General features: G+C 42.8%; 1 protein-coding gene across 1 annotated transcript in view; it reads right to left on the bottom strand.

Moving 5' to 3' along the window:
* SLC41A3 (solute carrier family 41 member 3) overlaps window positions 1-8,147 on the bottom strand; it is a 78,720-nt gene extending 70,573 nt beyond the window's left edge. Inside the window, exon 1 of the mRNA XM_015429365.1 lies at window positions 8,011-8,147. The gene's annotated coding sequence lies outside the window, so the exon portion shown is untranslated. The remainder of the gene's footprint in view (window positions 1-8,010) is intronic.
* Window positions 8,148-10,863: the final 2,716 nt, after the last annotated feature.

Here is a 10,863-nt window from a genome sequence, read left to right as displayed (position 1 = left end):
TGGGGTATTTGTTTTACTTATTAAAGAGTTAGGCACTACAGCTTGTTAACTTCAAACCAGCACAGGCTTTATTTACAGAAAACACAACAGGGGGATGGAATATATATACAAAGGATATTTTGTTTCCTTTTAGACTTTAGTTCTTGCCTTTACGTTCACTTAGGCTGTATGTTTATTACTTTCAGTTCGTACATAGGTGTTCATCAGTTCACTAAACATGCTTCTACTGCCACTCTCCAGCAACTGCTTTGTGGTTTTCCTTTGGCTTTTACTAACAGGTCTCTCTGAGTCTCCCTGGTCACCAGACCAGCTTTCCAGACTCCTGCCAGACTGTTCTTTAGCCCTTTCTAAACCACCTCCAGTTCCTTCTGGAAGAATGTATCTGGTGTTTGTGTTTTACTGTTCCCACTCTGTGCACCTTCCTCTTTCACTTTAGAGAGACTCGGGGCAACAGGTCCTCAGCCACAGTTCTCTGCTCAAACTGTGAACAGGCTGTTTCCACAGAGCTACAGAGATCTGCTTCCTCCACAGAGCTCCTCAGTAGTTGACCGCTCTCTGTTAACTCCCCTGATCAACTCTCCCCTAACTGCTTCTTCCCAACTGCCAATTCCAAACTGACTGTTTGGTCCAGTAAATGCCAATCACTGAGGGTTCCAAGCTAAATGCCTCCCTCCTCACTCAGTCATGTGACTCAGCAGTGTTCTGTGTTTACTTTCTGCTGGTCCCAGTTTTCCAATTCCGTCACAGTCGCCTATAAAAACTGTTCGGAAATGAGAACAGAACAGGATGCAGGTAGGTCAGCTTGGATAACACCAGTGCAAGCCTAAATAGTTATACTAGTTGACGTCAGTGGACTTGGAAGGGTTTTACTCTGGTTAGGACTGCATAGTACATCTCACCTGTATGTAAGAACTTGCTACCAGTTTGTTTTGAGTACAGTTCAAAGGGATGGTTAAAGCCCTAAGTGGCCTGGGTCTTAGGTCAAGACTGCTCCCATATTAACCTGTCTCTCTGTAGTAGCATCTTTTTAGTGAAACTCCCTACCCAAACAAGTTAACTTGGCATCTGTCTTGCTGTTTACCTGGAGACTTACTTGGTGGCTTTTGCTTATTGTTTCTGCTACTGTTACAGTTTTGATGTACTGGCGGTTGCTCACTTCTTTAACTGAAATTGCTGAGTTTAAACTGTATTGTTTTGTCATTGTTGACCGCTGCAATGGGATGGCCTAAAATATGGGACTTTCACATTTCCTATAAAAGCAGTTTGGGCTGCTGTTTGCTAATGGGTTTTTTAAAAAAATTCATACACAACCAATTGTATCCCATTTGCAATGCAGGGTTGAGACAGTTTTTCCTGAAAATCTTTTCCCCCTGTTCTGAAATTTCTGATGCATTTCAGAATCACTGCAGATTTATGTTTAAAATTACTGTGGCGCTTCTGAAAGCACCAGCTTTTGATTTGCCTGCCCATTTCAACACTTTATTGTTTAAAAAAAGATACAGATTTCCACTGTATCACTATGTCGGTATTTTGCAAAAGCTGGGATCATTTCAAAAAGAAAAGCATGAGGAACCATAAAAAGCAGCATAGTCTGAAATGGAAACATTTATTTGCATAAGATTCATAAATTGTTATAAATGATGTTTGAAACCCCTGTTACTGTGTGTTTTTACACAGAGCCAGGCTACCAGTAGTTTAAATGACAATGTGAAAGTGCCCATAGTGTCTTCTCCTGTGCGTCTTCTCCTTTCAAAAGGGTTTTGCCAAGGTACCTCACCAAAGACTCCTGAATAAACTTAGCAGTCATGGGATAAGAGGACGAATTATTTTATAGATTAAAAACTGGTTGACAAGAAGCAAAGAGCAGGAATCAATGGACAGTTCTCACAATGGAGGGAAGGGAAGTAAACAGTGGGGTCCCACAAAGATCGGTGTTGGGGCCAGTACTATTTAATTTATTCATAAATTATCTTTTATTAAATCTTCTCACTGCTGCTACTCCCACCTGTGGCTGCTGCCACCTCCAATTTTTAAAGGGCACATAGTAAAAAAAAAAAGTTTAAGATTTTTTTTTTTTTTAGCTTGAGGCTTACTGCTTAGTGTCTTTATGTACCCTTGGTGTCTGCCCATGAACTCACCTAATTTTGCAATCAGTTCTTGTGATCACTTTTCAAACTGATAATGGTGAATGTTCAAGTGCAGAAAAGTAGGCAATACAATCTATTTTATGTTGGTTACTTAGGGATGCATCCAAGTGCACAGATGCACAAAAGAAATGGACTGCAGATGATTCCATGCTTTACACAAGTTGGTCCATTTAATGACATGAGGGTCCATGACTCAAGGGGGATACTGCCTTTTCTCCAGCAAATTAGATGATTTAATTCTTGGACTGGGCAAAAGCATCCACAAGCTGCAACAACCAGGTGGCTATTGCATAGATGCAAAGTTATTTGGCAAGGTGCTATGCTTGAGACAGCCTTTATCAGGAAACATCAAGGCAACCTGATCAGGAGCTTGCCTTGTGCATAAGAAGAAAGTGGATATCAAGAAGAAGAAGAAAAGTGGACATCGTGCAGACAGTCTCTCTGATAGTCCTCTATCCAATTATTGACAGATAAGCGGTATAGTTATTGCACAATGGAAACTGGGGATTCATTTCTGTTGTTTTCACACACTTTAATATGTTAATTGCCTTAATCCTTACTATAAACAAACATGGTTCAAGCATCCATCAAACTGGACTATTATTGATCTGCAGATGTTTTGTCTGTAACTAGGAGGTTTGTTGTTTCCATTTGTTTTTTAAGTGAATAGACCTGAACATTGGTAGCAAGCTGAGGTAGACATGCCAACTTCCTGAAGAAATAATGTCTCATCCCTCTAACTGAAGCTTAATAAATGGAACTGGACAGCAAAAGCTTTTCATGGCATAGAAGCACTTAACATTCTACTAATCCCTTATTAAAGGGACCGGGCATTTCTCTCCAGGCCTGTTGGCAACACTGGGCTGAAACTCAGATTTCTCTGACATCTTAACTGTGTGAGAAATGGCAGCTTAAGCGCCCTCTGCCACCAAAGGATCCACTGTCTGCAGTGCCTTTTGGTCATTCTGATGCCTGCGGGGGTACATTCTGCTCCTGCCCCCTCACAGGCTTGTGCTGTGGCTGCTCCAATGGACTAGCCTTCCAGAGGTAATGAAAAGATTTACGTTCTCTCTTACTCTTTTGGACAACCTTTGGCTCTTGTTTGCTTTGTGGGGGCCTTTAATTTTGAAGCTTTCCCCCTCTGCTGCTTGTATTGAATTTGTTGTTTTTAGAATTATTTTGGTACTGTTGTTATTGTTCTGAAATCCTTATGAAATCGCCTTTGCAGCTGCAACTGCATTGGAAACGTGATGTGTGAGCCAGCATGATGATGTGGGCAGATGCTGCTTTCCGGTGGCAGCATTTTGTGTTTGTCCACTATCTTATTTCAGGTTAGAATGTATAATCCAGCCCATAGAGCTGCACCTGTGATGCTCCATTTATTTTATCCCTTAGATCAGGTCCCTCTGTTGAACTGGGGAAGTTCCATGTGCTTTAGTGCCTGAATGAGGACAAACATCTGCAAATATAAATATGATGTCCTAGCCCTGTTCCCTCACTCAGATGTGGGATTTTCCCTTCATTTTTTCTTCCTTTCTGACTGAGCAGCCCCTTTATCTATTTTCTTCTTATCTGAAGATATATGGCTGTCCCAGCCTGTCACTTTATTGTATTTTGATGCTGGTTTAACCCAGGACTCTGTCATGGATCACTGCCTTGATATGACGAGGGGCTTGCGTGGTTCGATGAGGCTGTGGGCTATGCCATGGAAGGCCACCCAGGATGGACAGGCCACAGCAGAGAACTCAGACAAAACGTGATGCACTGGAGAAGGAAAGGGCAATACACTCCAGTATGCCAAGAAAAACCCCTGGACAGTAACAAAAGGCTAAAAGATATGACGCCGGAAGATGAGACCCTCAGGTCAGAAGGTGTCCAGTATGACACCAGGGAAGAGCAGAGGTATTGATGCAACAAACATGAAATTAAGCAAACTCCGGAGTACAACGGAAGACAGGAGGGCCTGGCGTGATGTGGTCCATGGGGTCATGAAGAGTTGGACTTGACTGTGTGACTGAACGACGACAACAACAACAACAACAATTAACCCAGGAACTTGAGGGGAGAGGCAAGATCACTCTCTTAACTTAAACTTCTGAAAATGGTTCATGAGAGGCTTTAGATGGTTCAAAAATAAATGAGATTTTATTCAATGTAGAGGGGGAAAGGTGAGGTGAAATCAGGGGTAAAATGTCTGAGATAAATCAGTAATGAACTCTGAGGTAATTTAGTAATTTCACATTCATGTGTTTCCAGCTACTGAGAGTTTAAAGCTTTTTACAAAGTCTTAGAATCTTTGAGATGAGAGGCTTTGGTTTCAGTGTTTCCTAAGCACTTTCCTAAGCAGTGTTTCCTAAGCAAGTTCACTTTCTTGAGTTTAACTGACTCTTCAGGTTTCAGAAGGCAGGGATACACTACCAAGTATCCAAATTCCTTCTCTAGACACACCAGGGATCACTCCACTCTTTGAGCTATCTCCCTTTCCAGCTGGGCAGGGAATCACTTCTCTAACTAGATGACCTATCCCTTTCCTGTCCTGAATGGGAATCTTCATGGATCCTCCCACTCATCTTTGCCAGCCTTCCCAGTCCTCTGTCAGTATTAAACTGTTCTCAGTCAGTGCTAAATTCTTCTCAATTAGAGCTAAACTGTTCCAGTTCTCAGTGAGAGTTAAACTGAGTTCTCTTCAGCAGTCAGTTCCCAAGTCTTTCTGCTCAACTGATGCTAACCAATCAAATCCCTTTGAGCAGCCTGTCATTCTAGGTTCTCTGGCTCTGTGAGGCATCAACCCTTCACAGTCCTTCACATGTTTTGACAGCACTTACAAGCTTTTACAGCACAGTCCATCACAGTACCTTATTCAGTGGTGGGAGCATCTATGCCCAGCTTCTCTTCCTCATAATTACTTTCACCAACATTCCTGATTTATTTACATACTAGGAATAAGGCCTGTTGTGGAAATAAATACAACGAGCTCTAGAAAGAGGCTCTGGATGGGTGCCCTGGCCTTGGACACGCAGCACCAATTTGTTGTGGTGACCTCAGCAGGGTATAATGACACAGAGCTTACCGTTTTCTTCAGGGAACTGATCTCTGCCATCTGAAGAGTAGTTGTAATTCTGAGTGATTTCCAGTCCTCCCCTGGAGATTGGCACAATGGTTTTCCAGGAGGAAATGGCTGGTTAGGAGGGTGGAGTCTATGACTTTGTACCAGTCTGAGGTCCCACCCCTCCTCAAACCCCACTCTCTCCAGGCTCCACCCCTCAAATCTCCAGGAATTTACCAACTTGGAGGTGGCAACTCTATTTCCTTCCAAGTCAACCATCAATGTACCGTTATCTTCCTCTCTGACTTCAGGTTTCCATATCTTCCCCCCTCCCTGTAGCCTCTACCTAGGAAAACTACAGTCTTTCTCTGCAGTGGGGACCCAAGCAGGAGGGAAGCGAACTCAGCAGGGTATAATGACACAGAGTTCACCCTGCAAAGCAGCCGTTTTTCCAGGGGAGTTGATCTCTGCCATCTGGAGAGCAGTTTTAATTCTGAGTGATCTCCAGCTCTCACCTGGAATTGCAAACCAAAGAGAGAGATCACAGGATGTAAGTTGAAAGGAAGCAAACAACCGTGATGTATAGTGCCAAAAAAAAAGTTCTTCACCAACTTGTAAATTCTTTTTTCAGTATTCAGTTTACTGGAAGCAATTTAAACGCAATCAACACCCACGAACCACGCATATTACATAGTCACACTAATGGATTTGATTAATGTGACTATGAGATATAACTAGAGTGTTTGCCAAATGGATTAACGTTATATAGGTATTTCAACACTACCCACTTTGATAAAGGTATACACGAAATGAGATGTAATATGCATGGTTTGTTGGTGTTGATGGCATTTGAATTGCTTCTAGTAAACTGAATACTGAAAAAAGAATTTACAAATTGATGAAGAACCTTTTTTTGGCAGTATACATTACGGTTTTTTGCTTCCTTTCAACTCATCTGGAGATTGGCAGCAATGGTTCCCCAGGAGGAAAAGTACAGTCTTTCTCTGCAGTGGAGACCAAAGCAGCTTACATAATTATCCTCTCCTCCTTTTGATCTGCACAACAACCCTGTGAGGTAGGTTAGGCTGAAAGTCTGTGACTGGTCCGAAATCACCCACTCAACTTCCACAACAAGTACCTGGGTTTGGCAGCCCCTGCTCTGAAGTGCTAACTGCTATGCCTAGGGTAGCTAGCCTCCAGATGGAGCCTGAAGACTGCCGGGTATAACAACTGAACTCCAGGCAACAGATCTTCCCCCCCCCCCCGGGGAAAATACCTACTTTGGAGGGTGGGCTCTATGGCATTCTATTCAGACGAGGCCTCTCTCCTCTCCAAACTCTGGCTTCTGTAGACTCCACCACAGAATATCCAGGAATTTCCCAACCTGGAGCTGGCAACCCTATTCAGGACTGGCCCCAATGAGTTCCCCAAAAAGGCCTTTTTACTGACAGAACCAAGCTTGGTTGCCTAGCAACAGCCACTGAGGGAAAAGTTAGTCCCACAGGAGCCAAGCAGGAGAAATATCTTTGTCAGGAGAGACAGCCATTTGGCAGTTTATTCTGTGAGAGAAGGATGTCCAGGCTGGCAGTGGTGGTGGAGAGAAGCAGACCCAGCACCCAGCCAATGGCACTTGAGTACTCTTGAGTAGTGGTTGATGGGCCAGTGACTGATGGAGTGCACTGCACAGCCAATAGGAGAGGTGGAAATGGCCAACATATAAGGGAATTATATATATAGCACTCCTGTTCTACTGTGGGTCCAAAAAACAGGCATTAAACCTAATCCATGCTAATCTAAACACACAAAAGAAATGTACATAGATTTTTGTCAATATCCATTGGCATTTTACAGAATATAACTTTCCTTTGATGCAGAAGATAATTGGTCTGCCCAGGTTCATGAGCTCTACCTCTCAGCCTGGACAGCACTGTATGCAATTCATAGAACTTCTTTTCCATCCAAGCCAACAACGTAAGTTTGGAAAACTCAAAGTCAAGTGTATCATTAAACAGAACACACAGGGCCCCATTCCCATCAATGAGAACATAATAGTTAGCAGCTGTACTATTTGTATTTCTTGCAATCCTAACACAGCCCACTGTCTGCTCAAAGAAAATATTTTGCCTGGCTCCACTCTGGAGGATGTTCTAAAGAGGGCCTTTTTGTGTGTGTGTGTGCCATCAAGTCACAGCTGATGTATGGCGACCCCGTAGGGTTTTTAAGGCCAGGGATGTTTGGAGGTGGTTTGCCATTGCCTGCCTCCACATCAGGACCCTGGTATTCCTTGGAGGTCTCCCATCCAAATACTAGCCAGGGCAGACCCTGCTTAGCTTATGAGACTGGGCTAGCCTAGGCTATCTAGGTCAGGGCAAAGAGGACTTACATAATACATATTTTAAAACATTTTTTTAAAATTTTTAACATTTATATCCCACCTCTCCTTGTGGTTCAAGGTGGCTTACAATAATAATTTAAAACATTTTCAGTTAAAACCAAAGATAAAATAATAAATCACACACACAAACAAAGTTCTAGGATTCTGCTGCAGTTATCCACAAGAAAAACATATAGCTGTCATCTGAGTGAATGGAAGACTATAATTAGAAACAGGAAAAACATGGTATAATTTCTACAGCAAAATTAGATTGTAAACAAATTTTATACTAACCTAATTGTGTTATCATTCCCCATGCTCACTGGTATTGTTTAAATCCTATTCACAGCATCTAAGCATTAGAAAAAGCCATGCACAAGCAAAATTATTTGAAGTCATGCTTTGTAGGTTCTTTAGGTATTAACAGGATTTAAAACCATTACCTCACAATCACAGCCAGAGTAACTGTTCGTTCTAGAGAAATCTAATTCAGGAAGCAAAGTGTTTAGGTAAAAACCTTAATGGCCAAACAGTTCTTTACATGGTCCTGGAAGGTTTTGGCTTGAAATGAACTGCCGTAAAAGAGCTGCAAGGCTTTGCGAGTGACGGTAACCCAACCCTGCAGCTGCTGTGTCCTGGAGTCGTGCATCTTTTTGGGGTGTCATTTCTAAACCAGCGAAGCTTAAATTTCATCTCACTTGGCATAACCGAGCATCTTCACTCCCTCAGAAGTGATGCTCCCCATGGAGTGGTCTGTCGCAAGAGACACCCTTCCCCCCCCCCCAGAGGAATCACTGGATCCCAATGCTTATGCACAGCTCTGTCTTGCTTACAAGAGCTGCTGTGAGAACAGGCTTACATGGCTGGAAAGAGGACAATGGTCCATTCTGCATCTAGCATTTGCTCCGCCGTTTTACCAAACCCACACTGGAACAGAAAAAGATGTGACTCAAAACCACATTCAAATACCCTGGGCCAACACCGTACTGACTGCAGAGTCACCCCAGAACGGCCATAAATCTATGCAGACAGTACCATGAAACCGAGAGATCAAAGGAAGTGAAAGCGGCATGCAGTGTGGACGCTACTGTAAAATCCAACAGAAAGTGGCATGCAATATAGAGGGGAATTTCTGTTCCAACGTGGGTTTGGTAAAACAGCAGACCAAATGCTAGATGCAGAATGGGCCAATGTTGTCCTTGTTTAAAAGAGTGACCTCATCAAGGGGATTTTAATTTGTTACACCTTCTCAGTTTTCAACTGATCTTCAAGAAAACAAGAGGGAAGTGCCTTGAGAAATAAACAGATAACATATTTAATAGGGTACATACAACAGTCATATCTTACTGCTTCATGGGATCTACCAGTCTGGATTTAATTAGCAGTTTAGCAGCTAATATTTTCTCAGTGTTTAAATCAGTGAGTTACAGTGAGTTGGCAATCCAGGAGACAGGAGTGCTGATTACCCATTTGGATGCCTATAAGTGACTTGTAACCAGTGCATAAGATCCACCTTAGGGCTCCCATCAATATTTTAAATTGGTTCATATTTGCCTTTAGAAGCTCAGCCAGAATATTTGGCTGTAAAGCAAGAAAAGAAAATGGAAAAATAAATAAAATGCAATGTCTAGAACATTAAATGTGCATTAATGATCCCACAATTCAATTCCGTTCACAATTACTGGTAATAACATTTGCCAGGTTTTTCCTCTCTACTGTTAGCCAAAATACTAATAAAAGCAGGGCAGTGGATAATAAGATTGGTCTCATAAATGGTAGAACATTGCTAGGCAAATACTATGGAAATCTCCCTGGAACCTCTCCCTCTGCCCTCAGAAATGCAGTAGCAATATAATAAAAATTAGTGTGTGCAGAACTGGAACTTGATTAAGAAATCTGATGACATTTATCTGGGTCTGAGAAAAGGCTGACTCATGATTAAAAAAAATAACTGTTTACCATTTGCTTATGCAGTTTAGGCATGTTTAGTGCTCCAGCAAATATTTTGGAGGTTTGCTTCATGTTTGTACTTCAGCTGCCAAGATGTTTTTTGTGTTCCCCTTAGCTACAAGCTTATACATAATTAAGATGCTTAATTCCATTGACTGCATCAAGTCTGGGCAGGCTATAGCCAGACTAAATTCCCTGCTTAACAGAAGGGGTGGAGTAATTTCTACCAGTTTCCCATTCCTATCCCCTGATTTGCCTCCCATGGTGCTCCTGAGGAAACCTGTACCTCAGGAGCAGCATTTTAGGGGGTTCAGTGAACTGCAGTGGTGGGGGGAGGGGGGAACATTTTGTTCCACTGACAGAAGTTCCTTGAGTGAGTAGAAAACTTAGTCTGGATCCCAACACTGTACACGTGCATTAGCAGCAGGTCATTCCAAAAAGAAGGGAAAAGGTCGCTCTATGGGACTTGTTAGGGCCCCAAGCCATGGGCTGGAAATCACAGCTCTAGTTTATCTCTAGTATGTATCTAGGACTATCACTTTCTTTGCCTAGCTCATACATGTGATGCAGCAAGCTCATGCCCAAAAGTGTAATTCATTTCTGAGATAGCACAATAATATTTGCTTTATAGATTAGAAGGCTGCTCGGTCAGAACGTGACTCAATGGAAATGTATGTACTATGCTAGTATGTATTACTGTCACATTGACAAATGGGTGTGCAAAATGTTCCAAATGTGCATTCACTTCATTACATTTTATTCAGTTACTTTACTTCATAAAATAAAGTGTCTAGCAAAGAATGGTATTGTCATCCATCAGCTGGAGTTGTTGTGTTACATTCAGAGCCAATGCTGACTTTGCATTCCGTCATCAGTACAGGTACCTAGAATAAATGCAGACTGTCAAATTTGAAAGGGTGTGCATGAATACAGTTGGATATGTGTTCAGTTGCAGTATTTGCGAAGCAGGGTGTGTACGGGTATCATCGTTTTCAAGTGGTCTGAAGAGGTGCATGCCATATTTTATGTGCATATCTCTCCTTTATTATAAAGGAGTTTCGGGTGCCAGAATTCTAAAATGCGCCCCGTTAGTGTATGGGCGGAAAATATGCCACTCAGAAGAGCTGCCTCCAATGACTGGCTCCCTCAGCCAACCTGCCCTGCCATTGGCTGGGTGGCTGGGAGGGGAGGGAGCCAGTCATCGGAGCCAGCGTCTTCTGAGCGGCCATCTTCCCCACATAGACTAAGGGCCGCTTTCAGCCCAGCGGCGAACGGAGCCGATAGGCTCCGTCCGCCAGCTTCCCCCGCTCCAGCCCCCATCCTGCCCGGTGAACGGGCCCTGCACG

Source organism: Gekko japonicus, unplaced genomic scaffold (assembly GCF_001447785.1).
Source record: "Gekko japonicus isolate JY-2015 unplaced genomic scaffold, Gekko_japonicus_V1.1 scaffold12, whole genome shotgun sequence".
Lineage (NCBI taxonomy): Eukaryota > Metazoa > Chordata > Lepidosauria > Squamata > Gekkonidae > Gekko > Gekko japonicus.
Note: the sequence above shows the minus strand (reverse complement) of the source record. Positions and strands in the feature narration are given on the sequence as shown.